Raw genomic sequence first — 17,004 nt, forward strand, 5'->3', positions numbered from 1 at the left:
AACGGACATGGCTTTTAACAATGTGTTATTGTTTTGCAAATTCCTCCTCTTGTTTTCACAGGACTCAGGGAACTACTGGAAAGCCATGTTTCCACTTATTATCTGTGAGCTACCAAAACTGTTATACTACTAAACAAATTCGAAGTCAACCAGTAAGATAATAAAATGATTTCAAAGTTAATTATGTATGATGTAGTACATATAGCTTTATTCTAACAAAACGTTTTAGTTCTTTCATCTTTTCAACCATTTATAAACAACACAAAAATGTTACATATTCCTGCTGTGAAATGGTGCCATCAATTGACTAAAATTATTTTCACATCATTTTGGAGCTAAGCAGCTTTCCATAGCAAAACACCAAACCAGAAGCCTCACATCTTGGTTCGAACCCTGCCACTCACATGGCCTGGGTCCTAGTTTCTTAATCTGGGACTCGCTTTCTTCAAATTTAAAATGATGGATTGTACTACTTCAAAATCATCTGCAATATCCCTTTTGGAGCTAAATTCTATTCTCTTGGGATGTAAGTTATCAACATTCCAAAACTGTTTTCTTTTTTATGTGGTGGCACAATTATTTTTTTTAATCATGATCTCCTAAGATACTTTATAAAATTCACCTTAAGTTTAAAAGTTTACCATATAATTAGAATGATTCAAGAAATAGTCATCAATGAGCAACTGTGTACATGATGATCGGCATGACAACACAGAAAAGCAGAAAAAGTACTTTTATCCTGAGCCAGAAGGCTGGGCTTTCAACCCTCAGTGTTACAATTCAATAGGAATCAAGACAGGTACATGGCACTACAGAGTGACACAAATGCCAGGCGGGCAGCACGAGAGGCAGGATAAGGCAGTGAGTGAGTGAGCAGAAGCAGTGCCTCCTCAGACAGAATGAGCTGAAAGGGGACGCCAGCTCCACCACGTACCAAAGAATGACCTTGGGTAAGCTGCTGAGCCCGAGGCTCAGTTCCCCCACCTAAAATGGAGATAATTCCTTCCTCACAGGCTCTTTCCAGGTAGAAAGAGAGGAACCACTAAATTCAGAGTTTATGTAACTGCTTAAAAATTTGAGGATTTTCATGTATGCTCATGACTTTTATTTTCATACTCCAAAATAAAGAAAAAGTTCACAATTTCTAACTCCTTCCATCTTTATATGCCTTCTCCAAAAAAACACATGCTCTGGCTTTTCTTCAAATTGCAATTCTTCAACAAACCTCTTCTATAGCCATTCCTACTACACCGTGTCCAAAAGTTGGTATAAATATTCAAAAACAAATTATAAAAATTAAATTGAAGTAAAGGCAATCTATTAAAAAATATTCTAAATAAATTGCTTTGGGGTTAGACCGTAAATCTTTTAAATAAAAAAAAAGTTTTGGAGATCTAATGCAATCAATCTTTTATCATTCTCCCACAGTAAAATAATTACTAGCCTCTTTACTCTTGGGGAACTTTGAGATTAATCCTGACAAATAAAACTTTTCTCCTATGTAAAACATTAATTGAATTGATCCCATAGTAATTTTTGGATAGAAATATCTTCTCTTTTCTAGTTGGCAGAAGTGCTATATTGAATTCTCTAACTGGCCTGTGAAATGTTCATTTTCTACAAAGTGCCACATTAAATGTCTTTTAAATTTAAAAAGAAAAACTGTTGCACTTGCCTACAGTTTTTTTTAAATACCAGTTAATATCAAATTTATAATATGAATGTGTTCCAGAAATGGGTGTAGCTCAAATATCTAGGTATCAATTCCTATTTTCCAATTTTCATTACAATTTCAGAAGTATGTCTCACAGGAAAAAAAATGGCCCTAATACATAATCTAAAGATCACTTAAGAATCCTAATAAACACTTCAAAGAACTTCTTTGTCAGTGTGTGGTTCCTATGCATTCAATTTTCCATCACAAGCTCCAAAAAAGTTAAGTCAAATGGACAGTCATTGCATGTCATCCGAGATACACATGATCTAAATACACAAATACATTTAGGTACACCAGAAATGTAAGGCCCATTTCAATGATACTTTTATATGCTACCAGGCATGAACAATTAAACTATCATATTGCCTACGCCACTGCTGTTCCAGGTATTTACAATAACTCCACTGCTGTTCCAGGTAGTTACAATAACTTATCAGATTGAAAATGTTGTGAAAGAAAAAAGAAAAAAAAACACAAATTTTTGTTGAAATAAGATAAATTCTGCGCATCACAGTGGGCAGCTCTCTGGCCAGAATACTGGGTTCTGGTCTCATGGGAGCCACTGCAAACTCGGTGACCTGGGTCAAACCCACTCAACAACACTGAGCCTATTTCCTCATCCGCAAAATGAAAATAATGATACCTTACTACCGGCCTCACAGAGTGGTTTTAAGGAGCAAATAAGATGTCAGTGAAATCAGTGTAAACTCTAGACTGCAACAGTTAAGTGCAAGATACGTTCCTACTGTGCCTTTAAGGGTGACAGTCTTGCAATAAAGATTTGATGACTTAATGATGAGACCCTGCTAAAGATAAAGGAGGGCTCTATGAAGAAATTTTTATCCACCTCTAGGAAGCCTGGGCAGACTCAACTGTTTTTGTAAGGACAAAGGGGAACTTCCTATATTTACTACGAGACATCAGAAATGCAAATTAGAGCACACTAATTTATTAATTGTGCAGATGTGAAACTGCTTTAAATAAACATGTCCTAAATGAGACTGAAATGTAGAGAGGGGAAGGGGGTACCTGTCTTGACCGATATGACTGAGCCAAAAAGGATGCCTTCGTCTGGCCACCTTCTAAAGGACAGAGCTAATGCCATAACTTCTCAGGGAGGAAATGTTTTTTTTCTCCCCAACTCTGACAACACTCAATAAAGTGCATGACAGGTTTATTTTATGACCACAAAACTAGAATGTTCATCACCTCTTAAAGAGGAAGTCTGAATAAGAAAACTCCGAAAAGAAGAGAGAAAATGCAAACTACCTTGTCTCATTTATTTGTAAATAAATTCGGTCCTAATTGTAATAGTATACATTGTGGTGATCCAGAACATATCCCAGCTTTAGTGATGGGGGAAGAAGGTATAGAATAGACAGCATATAAGCAATAACTCTATCGTAAACTCCATTTTCTTTATTGATAGATAATATGTCAATAAAAGTATGTTAATAATGAACTTTAAATAAACAACTAAATGTGATTTGGCAGTTGTGGTCACTAGAGTATCTCTGTGCAGGCAACACCGCCAAGGCTTAAAAACATATCTGTGTATGAGGTAATCCCAGAATCACTGGCTTTGCTTCAATCAGGGAAGGATTCATTTACAGGCCTCTGATCTTGACACTGATCCATTCCTGTATACACAGAGCCTCCTACACCCGGTACATAGAATAAACACAGTAATTCAACAAAAATTAATTAGACACCTACTATACTATGTCCCAGGCATTATGGATACAAAGACGAGTAAAATCCAGATCCTACTGCTTAAGATCACATTTTTGAAGATCTGAGGTCACCAAAGCCATTCCTCCCAGATGTTCTTAGTACTAACACTGTGCCGCCACTACCACCAGCAGCAGCAGCAGCAGCAGCAGCAGCTCTCAATTTCTGCCTCCCTATAGCTAGTCTAGCTCCATACTCTGTCCTACTTTATGGAACTTCCTGGAATTTACCTTTTCAGGCCCATGGATCTGTGGACTCTGCCGGATCCCTCACGCTGAGCCACACACTGTCCACACCACTACTCAGTCGACTCAATCTTTATTGAGTTCCTACTAGGTGGCAGGCACTTGTATAGGCACGGGAGACACAGCAATGAACAATAATTGCCTCTATTTTTACTAGATCCCTCATGCTGAGCTAGACTCTCCTTGTCCTTACTAACCAGCCTCATTCTGCCTATTCATTCAATCGTATCTATTGAGCTTCTACCATTTCACCAACAGAATATTAGTGAAAGTGGTATCACTTCTAGCGCTAAGCAGTTAAGGTGGGTGTGCTTTCTCCACATCCGAGGTACAGCAGTGAGCAAAACAAAGTCACTGATCTAATGGAACTTATCTAAACTTGATGTGACACTGCCCAATTTTGAACTACGGTGTCCAACGTGGGGTTCTCAAACCATAAAACATAAATAAGGCACAGCACACTGGAGTAGGTAAGAAAATATTAGAGTTTTTCTTTGTATTCAGTGTCTTTTTTATTTCTAAGCTATTTATATAGCATACTATATTAATAGCTCAGTATATATAATTTATAAATAAATGCACACATATCAAGGATACCCGCTCAAATTCTTTTACTGAGGGGGATACGGCAGCCTTTAAGAAGTCCAGATTGCGTTGGCTTGATGATGACACATTTGGAATGAACTGTTTGGCCCAGGTGGGGTTAGCCTGGGCTTTCCACCAGGTTCATTTTTCTCTTTGGTAGATTCAAGCAAGCATTTTGTAACAATGCCGAAACATTAAGCGATACGACCAAAGTTCAGGTCCATTCCAATCTGCTCTCACCTGTTTCCTACATCACCCTATGCTCATCATCCCTGTGTCCCATGGATATCATAGCATCTTTACCTTCTTTTCCACACGTGGTATATACGGTATGTGTCATTACTATACTAATAACATCCTGAGGCCAGAGCTATTATATTTTTATTCTGCAAGCCCCAGAATTCCTAATTCAGCTTTATACTCAACAAACACATATTGCATAAAATAAAGACAATTCAATATATAGAACCTGGAATTACCAAATAGATATGATATTATAGAAGATGATCATTTGCTTACCAAAGATGGATCTTCATAAAATGATCAGTGCTGTATTCCTTTATGCAGCTCCCTTATGTATACTTTACATTGATTACCTAATATAGGAAGCTGGGAACTGCAAAACTTCAATCTGTAAAATCAGTAGCCATTACTAATTGAAGGTCATTTAGAAATACACACAAAGCATCCTGAAATTATAATTTGTCAATAATAATACACAGTTAAGTTTGAAAAACTAATTAAGTCAGAACTTTTCAGCAAAACATCTTTAATGAAGAAAAGTACTGATCACCCTAATTCTTAAGGCCATTTAGCTGTATTTGAAAGGTATGTCAGAAATGACATATATGGTCAATTTAAAAAACTAAAGGGAAGTTAATCCACTTCCTAACAACCAATTCACTAGCACAGCTTCTCATGCAGTAAACTTATCACTATATGTGTGAGACCAGGTCCTCACACGTGTAACTCTGTGCCACGTGTGATCCCACTCCTCAAGACCTTTCAAGCTATAGAAGACTTCTGGATGGACTTGCATTCTTCATGCAGAGGCTGTATTGTGGAACATTACTAAAATAAAACAAAACCCTGGCCTTACAACAAATCTGAACATGTTCCGTGGGACAACTGAGAATGGATAGCATCAAATCAGATGAGAACGCACGTCTGTCCACAAAACTTATGAAGTGCACGATTGCCATGAGGACTGGCAAAAAAGAGATCTGAGTGGCTGTTACTTCCATGATGCCAAAGAGCCCCAACACAGAGAATGGAAGAAAGACTCACAAGTTGTTATTCTGTGCGTCTGTATTCCTTTGCTGCTTTAGTGTAATTGTTAGGGTCATTAGCAATGTTGTGAGCTTATGAAGAAATATTTTCACTGATCAGCATCTTTATGATTTTTGCTTATGAATGTATTTGTTTGTTATTCAAGCACCCAGGGCGGAACACGGAGCACCATATTTTAGAAACAAAGTTTTAATCTAAACTGGGCTGATATCCAGGAAGGATCAGTCAAAAGAGGGCTACAACTAAAACTGGGTGAAAAGGCAGACATTCTGTCTGAGGTGTAATAAACCAAAAGTCATGATTAAAAGAAGTGATACTGAAAGTTTGATCAAGTTAAAGGAGAATCCACAGACCAGAACCCAGATCACTAAGCATAAAAGGCAACCAAACTCATGGGTGCCTGTAAACCACCGCTAACCAAGGCATGAGACAACCACAGTTGTAAATGCAGGCTGAAAACATCCTGTAAAACGTGAAAGCTGATTTAAAAACTATGTCTAATGATTCCATCAATCTATAATCTCTCATGGATTATATAGAAAAGTACATTTTTACCTCTTTAGAATCTCATGTTGTGTGGTTTAATTGGGCAAAGTCTTATTACTATACTCCTAACTAATGTACTTTAAGTAAAAGTGTTGACTATAATAGTTTATAGTATTTTTATTGGCATGTTTGGATGTCTATTCAAACTTATTATTCTGTTCAGTATGCTTTTAACATGATTTGGTATATGTGGAATCCTCAAACACTTCACTTCAAGTGTTGTCATTACAGATTGTGACATTAATAGCAATAAATAAAAAAAGGAAAAATAAATTTAAAAGGTGTCACTTCTCTTTACTTCAAAAGTGTTATCATTACAGATTGTGACATCAATACCAATAAATAAAAAAAGGAAAAATAAAGTCTTAAATATTTGACTGAAATACAACTTTTTAATATAAATTGAAAATTTTATTTAAAAAAAAGTCAGTGGCTTTTTAAATAGACCAAGGGCCAAAAGGATGCACTAATATTTAAATAAAAGCCAAATTAGAGTTATAAATCTAATTTTTAAAATCCACTCTAGTGCCTGGACCAAATTAGTTTTACAACCTTAATGATAATCAGGACAAACACAGGGCCACAGCAACAAAACCCCCCATATTTTAGTGTCCAGCTCCTATGTCGGAATTAGCCAGCTTTTCAGTGGTATTTACTCAGTACTATTTTATGCCATATCTGTTAGAACAATTAGCACAGAATAAGTTACACGATAGACATTTACATCTAGTGGACTTTCCCAGCCAGTAACACATTTGCTTTGAGGACAAGGGCTGTTCCATATTCATCTTTTTATCCTCAAAACTATAAATCAGCATCAACATGCCATAGGTACTCAATCGATGAAGGCTGAATTAAATTGATAATAGTTTTTGTTACCGTAACGTCACCAACACTGGACCAAATTATTTAATATGCAAAATATTTTTGAATATGACCCAAGAAAACAAGTTGAAAGAAAGGTGTCAGATGCCATAAAATTTATGTTTCAGTTTACCAAGCTACTTCAGTGAGAACAGTGTAGAAGTGGTTTATTGTAAGGGGATGAGCCACAAGAAATGGAAGCCCGGCACCATTGGTAAAGCATCATTCAGCTAAAACAATGCAAGCGCACACTCTTAATAAGATTATCATCCACAAAAGCTACTTTGCCAAAATAGAAAAATACCCTATTTCTATGTTTCATATATCAGGGAAAAATAAAAGCCATTAAAAAGGAATGACAAACTTTTGATCTTCTATATCTGAATTAGGTTCTGACTTTGCTGAATTTGCAAAGATAAAAGAAGTTAATTTCAGATGAAAAGGGCTCTTAGTACAAAAAAGCAACATATTACTTTGTATTTTCTAAATGGTTTGGTACTTGTACACAAATACTTAATTTTAAAATGTCTTCTACTTATCATAGCACAAATAAATTTCTCAGGTAAAATAAATCAGAAGTACCCATAAACCACTTCAAAAACTGGTTTAACTGAACCTATATCTAATTCATGTTTGGTCATCAGACCAAATGAAGTTCATGAATCTGCTTATTAATTTTTCCACTAAAATGAATTCATTTTCAAAGCAAATGTCAGAAAACTATTTTATAACAGTATTCATGTTATGTTGCTAAATTCCTTTAGTAAAATATATTCACCGATTTAAGCATTAAAAAGTACCAGAGTAAAAACATCACAGAATACTCAGCCAGGAAAACTCAATCCCTCATGTAAGAATAAATAATTACTACTTATGTACGAGAGTAATAAAAAAATAAAAAACAATAACTCTTGTTATTAGACACGCCTATACTAAATACACCAACCAAAAAGAAAGTTCACTAAATGTCAATTTATAAACTACATTTTGGGCTGGTTTAGTCTCTGTAACCTCACTGACGACAGGCTCCAGCTCAGCGACTTTCCCACCTAACTCCCTTAAGAGTGACAGAGAGTACTGCATTCCAGCTCTATCACTTCAAAATGAAGACTTCTCTTGGGGGAAAGAAATATTAGGGACAATTCTTGGCCGGAAGCTGGCCCAAACCTTCCATTTCTAACCCCTAGGTATGTGGCCCATTAAAGTCGGGTAAATACAGAAAAAGCCCAGGAAGCGTGAGGAACCACAGCCAGGCGTTCTAAGCACTGCACAGCCCTTGCTACTGGTGTTACTCTCAGACAAGTTACTAAACTTGAGGCTGTGTTTCCTTGTCATTAGAATAGGGTTACCTCATCAGAAAGTTTTTGTGAAAAATAGAGAAAATAAAACTTGTGCTTTCATAAGGAGGCCCTCAGTCCAAATTATCTTTCTCTCTTCCTCCCAAAGTAAAATACTATTTGGGAAACTCTGCTAAAAACTGCTTTCAATGTTCCCTTAAATATAAATGAAACTGTGTAATCAGTCTATTACCCTAAAACCCAAAAATGATTGAATAAGGAGTTTACTGCAACTTATTTCATAAAAACAACAGGTGACTTTACTTGACATAGCCCTGCTAACGGCTCCCCAGAATCACTTACTAATTTACTCTCACATGTAGGGAATAGTGTAAGTCTCAAACTTATATATCATCAACTTCATGAGTAGTGATAAATACTAAAAGACCTCAGAAACTACAAAAAAAAAATCTTTAAAATAATGGTAAAAAAAAAAAAAGTTCAACTCCATATTCCCATTCTCTAACATTTGTAGGCAATATCACAGATGCACATTACTGCATACAATAAAAGGTTGAGAGAGAAAAAGAGATTAGATGGATATAGAGATAGAAAGAGATGGATGGATGGATGGATAGAAAGAAAGAAAGACAAGCTAGAAGGAGAGAAGGAGAAGGGAAGAAAGGAAAGGAGGGGGTAGGAGGAAAGGAGGGAGGGAGACAGAGAAAAGAATTATAACTTCAGTAACTCCAAAGATAATCAAAGTTTGACAGCTAGATGAGAGAATTATTTTCTCATTTTGTTCCATGCTCCACCACATTCCCTTTGCAGTCAATGCTAACTCTACACTTGGGTGAGTTTTGAGAGATACACCAAAAGCTGAAAAACAACTCAGCATTTTTTAATATTAAAAGAAATCAGCATTGTTAATAAGAGTCCCTCTGAATTACTCAATCGGTGGCTTTCCTACACCAAAGAATGTAGTCAATCAATAAATAATGAAAGAAGAAAATTTTTCTGTAGTTATTTAACAGTTTCAGTCTAGACGAAATGACGACTGATTTAAGTCTAACCATAACAGTAGATCAGATCAGCTATTATTTTATTGCTAGAGAGTGTCATATAGACTCCTCCTCACATTCAAACTTTTTGTCTTTTTTATGGTGGTTTTATATATAGGAAATTAAAAGTACAAAGGCAAGATCTTAACTTAGCATTTCATAGTTAATGATTGAAAATAAAGGTACTTAGAACCTCTGCAATACAATACAACCGAAAAACATTCTCACCTGAGAGTAGACTAAATTTACAGAAAACATTTTCTATTTTTTTCTTTTCTGAAATAGGCTAAGAAAAGTGCAAATGGGAAAATAAAGGACATATAACCCCTTCATGAAACCTCTCACAACACTAAGCCATTATGAAAGTAGCCTAAATTTTGTTCAGCTGTGTAAGAAACGTTCAACATGGTAAACATTTCAAATGTTATATAGACTTCAGTGTGTGTGTGTGTGTGTGTGTGTGTGTGTTTATTTAATAAAACTAACAATTACAACAACAACAGAAGAATCACAGTGACAGATATATGAGGTTCAACTAACAGGTATGTGTGTGTTTTAAGCTTTCCTTACCCAGGGACACAAGCCTTTCACTCAATTCAACTTAGTGGTACAAATAATATCAACTATATTATTACCATTTTGTTTCCACCCTTTTATATGAAGCCATAGGGTTCCAAAGGATAGGCAGTTTTACTGAGTTAATATATAATGGTAAGATACTGTCTATGATTCGCCAGCTCGCAATGAACTCAAAATGTTCAGATGATCGGTGATCAAAATTAGTAAAAGATTTTTAGTTAAATGGGTAGGAATACCAGACAATGTCACTCTGTGGACTAAGAAAGTTAGTACAATAGAATCACGATCCCTTATTTGAACCCCTTGGTCCAGGTATGCTTCAGATTTTTGTGGATCTTAAAAAGGTCAGAGAGAGCATATAGCATATATTATATAACATTCCTAGCTAGATCTAGGAATCAAACATATTACTATTTCTATAGCAAAGTATGTGAATACTCTAAGTGGGCTTTAAAACTACTTTAAACAGGCCCCATGACAGTTGAGGTCAAATGAGTTTTGGTGCCAAACTTTTGGAGGCAAAAAAAAAAAAGCTTTCAGGTCTTCAGAGATTTTTTAGATAAAGGATTATGAATGTATATCCAATGCCACTACACATCAAAGTACAAAGACATTTAAAAAATATATACAGCTTATTAATTTATTGGAGATGGAAAAGCAGTCAACTAAAATTTAGCAAAGTAGAAAGATGTTCCTGGCAAATATAACCTAAAAAATTGGGAAATGCAAAATTATTTCATTTTAAGATATTCAAATAAATTAGATGCATGTTAAGACTACTTAAAAATAAGTGTATGTTAGAGATAATGAGTGTTTAAGTAAGACAGTAGTAGTGTTTGGGAACCCTGACGCTACATGTATCGCACTTGACATGTTGCATTTTCCCTAGCTTTCCGTTTTCCCATTCTTTGAGATTTCAGGGATGTGGTGTATCTCCCATTCATCTTCTCCTTCGCTTTTGCCCCTCTTTTCTATTTAAGTGTCTATTCTATGCAATGCAATTTGTTACGCACTCTGGATGTAATGCTTCTCAATCCTCTTTCCTGACACAGTAAGTTTTAATTGGTTGTGAGGAGTGCCCCAAGTAATTAGTTACAAATAAAGTATCACAGTTTATAAAAGATTTTATGTGTGTGTGTGGGGGGAAAGGGTACATTCAAGATTTTCATTATGATAACATGATTCTTGCTTGTATTCTGACACACTTTCTTGACAGGAAAAGTGGCTTTCTCACACTTGACAGGAAAAGTGGCTTTCTCACACTGTGAACTAAGTATAAAACTTACCATATAATTTACCTATGTCTATAACCAGGGAAATCGTTAAGTCCTCATGTGTAAACATCAGTCCCAAGTGTCTTGGTGAAGAAAGTTTGAGAATACTCTAAAACATTCCAAGATCTATCCGTCACCAGAGAGAATGCCCAGTGCTGTCAACTAACCACTATGAAATACGAAAAAAGTTGTTCACCTTTCCCTGTGCTATGCCTTTTTAAAGAGGTGGGAAACTCATTCCCCAAACCGGAAGACACACTGTACTAAATGGTGGCACGCCTCAGCTATTTTTTTCCCCCTTTCTGGTTGTTATTATTATTTCCTCTAGTAACAAATTACTTGTCCAGCATCTCATGTCCAGTTAAAAACATACCAGTGTTTCATGATACCAGGGTTGAGAATTACTTTAGGGGAAACAAAAATTAAAAGGCATAGCTTTGAGAAATTTCAAACTTACTGGGAATTGGGGTGAAGTGAGATGCAACTATACAAACTTATACTATACATTGAGTGCTAACTGTGGATAAGGGTCATTACAGACATAATTATCTGTGATTTTCAGTCTGTTACATGGTGAATATTAATATGCCCTTTTGCACATAGGAGAATGGGAGTTTATTCTGAAGTGACATACATGCTCCATGTCCCTCAGCTAGCAGGCAACAGAGGCAGCAGGAATGGGACCCAGGGCTCTTTGTCTGCGAAGACTCTGCTCCTTGTACTATACCTGCCACTATAGGAATATCTACAGAGGGCAATGAGGCTCCTCTCAGTATTGGGAAATGCTGACTGAAATACTGCCCGGGAATCTTGAAGCTGGAAGAGACCTCAGCAATCAATGAACTCTAACCCCACATTCAGTGCCTGACTCCCATTCACTCTTTAGCCATATGTCCCTTATAGCAGTTTCTCAGTATGTCAGAGGACCTCACACCTGCTTTAGAATCACCTGCAATGCTAGTTGAAATGCAGATTCCTAGGCCCTAGCCCAGAAACACTGAATCAGATTATTTGGGGATGGAGCCTAATTAGCAAGCACTCCACATTGGTGTTTTTCAAACTATAAGTCATAAAAATCAAGTTAGTGAATGATACCATGTATTTATTTTTTAGTAAAATAATTTGGATCAGATTAGATTTATAGGATTAGAGAAAAATGTCAGAGGGCACTGCTCTTACTACTGTTTCAGAAAACTCTCATTTCAGTTTTTATATGTGGATTGGTATATAAAAGGTATTTTTTATCATATGTCTCAATAAAAACCATTTAAGAAATACAGCTATTTTAAACAATTTTTGTCCTCATTCTTATTTCTGCTTTGCAATAAATTATTGATCTTGTATTTAATGATTCCCTCCTATGGAATAATTAATGGATAAAATCCAACCTTCTCATGTCCTTTTTAGGATCTCAGTTATCACATTCCAGGAACTTATTTAGTCCCAGATCTTTTCATCCAAGGGCCATGTTTAACTATTGGTTTAATTATTTAATCAATATTTTACATTTTTTATTTTTCTAAGATTTCATAAAATACAACTCATTCTTATTTTTACTTTGTATTTTATACTTGAAGTTATTTCACTATCTAGATCCTTGAACTGATTCACATATTTTAACGTATTAAGTTTATACTTTGGTAGGTGTTTCAATGCTTCATGGTCTATGTTTAATCCTTTAAGCCTTTCATTCCCTTAGTCTTCCAGCTTCTCTCTATTTACATATACTTTTAGATAGAATTCGTTACTGGCTTGCCTTCCTTTGCATTTCCATTGTATAACTGCCACTTATTTTAATTCTCACCTTATCTTTTTTCTTTGAGAGAAAAAAAAAAAGAAAACAATCCCCATTAATACCTGAGGATTTTCTGGGTGTATCTTTACGGTGTCCTGACGTTTCAAGGACCTGTGATTCCCTTCTAAGGAATAATATGAACACATATGAATGTTGAGTGAAGCTGTACTCAAAAAGTGCTTTCTTCAGGTATGACTTAAAATATAGAAATCTCTATGATTCGACACAGTGTGTGATGACTGCCCTTGAGGTAGTACAAACCCACTGATTAAATAACAGTCACAGAATCTTCAAGAGCAAAGAAATTTCACTCAGTCTCTAGCCTTAGTCCTTATTCCCTTCTGAGCAGTGTTTCTTCAAGTGTAGCCTGAGGACCACCTGCCTCTGATTTACCTACATGGGACAGGTGATAAAAATGAAGTCGTGAAATTGCAATGTTTCTATAAATTGGGTTCGTTTTCACTTCATAGTGAAATGAAGCTGAATAAAAATACAGGATACCACTCAGACCTATTTTAAAAGGTGCCCTTAGTGATAAAATGTTAAAAAAACGAGGTGGACTTCAGACAAGTTCAAGAAACCCGTCTTAAGTTAAGCACTTGCTTAAGTTTAAATCGTAAAATATAGGTATGCCACACTGGTGGTGATGCAACATGCCAAATTAATTGCCTAAATTTAGTAATTTAGAACATTTAAATGTCACAATATTAAACATTTCTGCACTTTTGTAAGAGTAATAATTTCAGGGATTTCCTTTAGTTCAGCAAAAACAGGCATGCCTGTAATGAGGCTATTTTCAAAAAGTTTTTTAATAAGGTTTAGCTGTGAAGTCTTTATTACTTCTATTAAAGATTTCTAATATTAAAATAATTGATACTCTTGGTAAGATCCTGTCAAATATGGCCCTTGCTTTACCCATGCTCTTTATGAAATGTAGGCAAATGTAAACTTTAAGTATGTTAGCTGGTGATTAATAATTAAAAATTATGTGTGTAATTTTACTGAAAAACATGGCTTTATAAATACTTTAGCTGCCAAGTTAGATTTTTATGAGTTGCGCCACATTATTTTAAGACTTTTGTTTCTTTTTTTTAACTACCGTGTTTCCCTGTAAATAAGACCTAGTCGGACCATTGGCTCTAATGCGCCTTTCGGAGCAAAAATTAATATAAGATCCAGTCTTATTTTACTATTATATAAGACCGAGTCTTATAATATAATATAATATAACATAATATAACATAATTCGAGTCTTATATTAAGTTTTGCTCCAAAAGACGCATTAGAGCTGATGGTCCGGCTAGGTCTTATTTTCGGCGAAACAGGGTACATACAAAAAAACCTTATCAATTACACAGTTACTTACAGCACAAACAAACCATAATTACATGTTTATCCTAGCTTTCACCACTCAAAGCTATGTTCTAAATTCAGTTCTCCTGTCTCAATGGATTAAGTATAAAGATCAGGTATATAAGGTCAAAGGTGCATATATTTTTCAGGTTGTATAGCAGAGCTATATGTATGCTAAAAGCAGTGCTATCTCACAAACTCTTAAACCCAGAACTTTTCTCTTTTTTAAATTTGGATAGGGAGATCAAGGTGGATTAAAAAAAGGAAGCTAACAAACTTGCAAATTTTTGTTAATATCTAAGTTTCTAGAGGAAGATTCTTCTTAAAACTGTCAGAGTACCTCCAAATATATAGCACTAAAAACCAACATAGATGTACATGAACTCCCTTTTTCAATAGTTAGCATTAAATGTGAAATACAAAATAAGGCTTCAGTTCCAGAACTTAATAGAGATATGCAGAGTAATAAAAAGTGAAGTTTGGAAATTCTTGGCAATGTAGAAGCAAAACCTTCTTCTAAATTCTTATTTTGATAATTAGGCCTCAAGTCTAATATATACATTTTAGATGCAAATAACTAGTAATTCATTGTCAGGGTGCCTCTTTCAGAGTACTACCATAAGTTTTATACTATAAAAGCTACTCTGACTTCAAAGACCAAGACTGTTCTTGAAAATATTGTTTTAATGAAGCTGTTATTTGATATCTCAAAGAAATGCAAGAGCTCATCAGATCACTTTTATTCTGGAAATTATAGATTCCCATTTTAAATTTTGAATGGTCAAATATATTTCCATGGGGAAAGAACTAACATTAAAAGTTTGCTCCAGTGAACAAAATAATGTGCCTCATATGTTTAAATGTGGTGTTCTTTAGTAATCAGGAATGCACTTTGAATACTCTTGCCATATGTTCAAAAATGAAAAACTTCTCTTGCAAACAAGCTTTAAAAAAAAAAAAAAATCAAAGACATGAAATCCACATATTTCGGTGTGCACTAAATTCATCTTACAGAACCATCTCAGTCTGACCACTCCAGTTGGCCTGTTATGTATGTGACATATTAAGAGGTTATCCCAACTATCTGAAATAATGTGATATTTACATTCCATAAAAGATGTTGGACACAGAGTTTATATTACATCTCATCTAAGGTTCTCAGCAATGTCCAAGTATATTTTGCTACCATATGGAAACTACCAGAAAGGCCTGGTCTTCAAACTCAATTGCTCTTAATACTTAGATGACCTTTTAGTAATACACACAATATCCCAGCAGGCCAGGAAACAATCAACAAGTTCCCTTTTCTTTTTCTTTTATGGAAAACTGAGTCCAAGTCCATTTTCATTCAGAAAATACCATCTCCATCTTCACTATGGTATTATCACAAGGTACCACAGCTGATTTACACAATTTAGTACAACCAGTTTTCTTAACATATCAGCAACTTAAGAGTACCTGAGGAGTTCCTTACAATGAAGGGGCAAAATTTCAAGTTGGTTTTCTGCAGTTTGGGCTCACAGTGATGCTCTCGAATGTTCTACAAATTCTCAGTTTTCACCTAGACCATTACTTCTCACAGAGAAATGCTTCAGGCACTTGCTGTCACATACATTATTTCACGGATTTTCCATTTGGGAGACATATACCTGAAAAAGGCACTTAATGGATTTCAAAGTCACTTGTTTATTGTATATACACATTGTTAAAATGTACCCAATTTCTCCAAATACGTAAATTTGGAAGGAAATTCTGATCAATTTGGACATGTTTATTTGCCTTTTGAATCAAGTTGGTACACTAAACGCCAGATTTACTACACTGCCCAATACACCCTTTCCCACCACAAAAATGTCACAAACAGCACAAGTTACTCAAGAAAGAGTGCCTAGGAAAAAGTAAGCAAATGTCAGTCACTATAAGTAGGCTTTCTGCACAATGCCTCTTTGGGTTTTTAATAATTCTCTCCACTCATAAGCTATAATCTTTCTACAATATTATCTAGCATTAAATGTCCTAGGCCTTCAACTCTGTAAAATTTCACTATCAATTAAAATGCCTATTTGAAAATAAGTTTTCAAATGACACTTTCTTGCAAATAACCGTGAAATAAACACTTAAACTATCTTAAAATAATAATAACAGCCGCTGAAATCTAAATACTAAGAATCCTAAATTGGCTTCTGCTGTGGGAAACTCAGTGAGACAAGCTTTCTGGGGTGTTGTAAACCTAATAAAGGATCTTCTTCTTTAAATACTAAGGACCCTTATGTCATTACTAATAGCTATCCAGGTTTCCTGTATGAAGAGTTTGCATACTTACCCAGGAAGGCAAATGGAAAGTACAAAGGGAAGAAGATGAACTGCGGCAAAGCCTTTGTCATATGATAGTGACCTATAAAGTATCAAATAAAGGTACATCATCAGTATGGTAGAGCTTTACAAGAATCCCAATTCCTGCAACATCTATGAAGGACCCTGAAACCCAGGCGTCCAGCTCCCCCACCAACTTCTTCCCTCTCTCCACCCCTCAACCCATGTGCCAACTGTGGGGCAATAAAGGCAAAGCTCTCAGTATTCAAATGGCAGCTCAGGGTAACCCAGCTGGCATTCCAGGGTATCTCCAGCACCCTCTCTCCCTACTCCCCATATGTACAAAGCAGAAAGTTGATCCATTCTGCAAACCC

The 17,004-nt window shown here is 35.5% G+C and overlaps 1 protein-coding gene across 27 annotated transcripts in view; it reads right to left on the reverse strand.

Moving 5' to 3' along the window:
• BBX (BBX high mobility group box domain containing) overlaps nucleotides 1–17,004 on the reverse strand; it is a 245,215-nt gene that overhangs the window by 225,160 nt on the left and 3,051 nt on the right. For all 27 annotated transcript variants that reach the window (XM_074332306.2, XM_074332334.2, XM_074332388.2 and 24 more), the window contains one exon: nucleotides 16,641–16,712. The gene's annotated coding sequence lies outside the window, so the exon portion shown is untranslated. The remainder of the gene's footprint in view (nucleotides 1–16,640; nucleotides 16,713–17,004) is intronic.

The sequence above is a fragment of the Rhinolophus sinicus genome, chromosome 17, assembly GCF_057876585.1.
Source record: "Rhinolophus sinicus isolate RSI-liver-muscle chromosome 17, RSI-T2T, whole genome shotgun sequence".
NCBI lineage: Eukaryota > Metazoa > Chordata > Mammalia > Chiroptera > Rhinolophidae > Rhinolophus > Rhinolophus sinicus.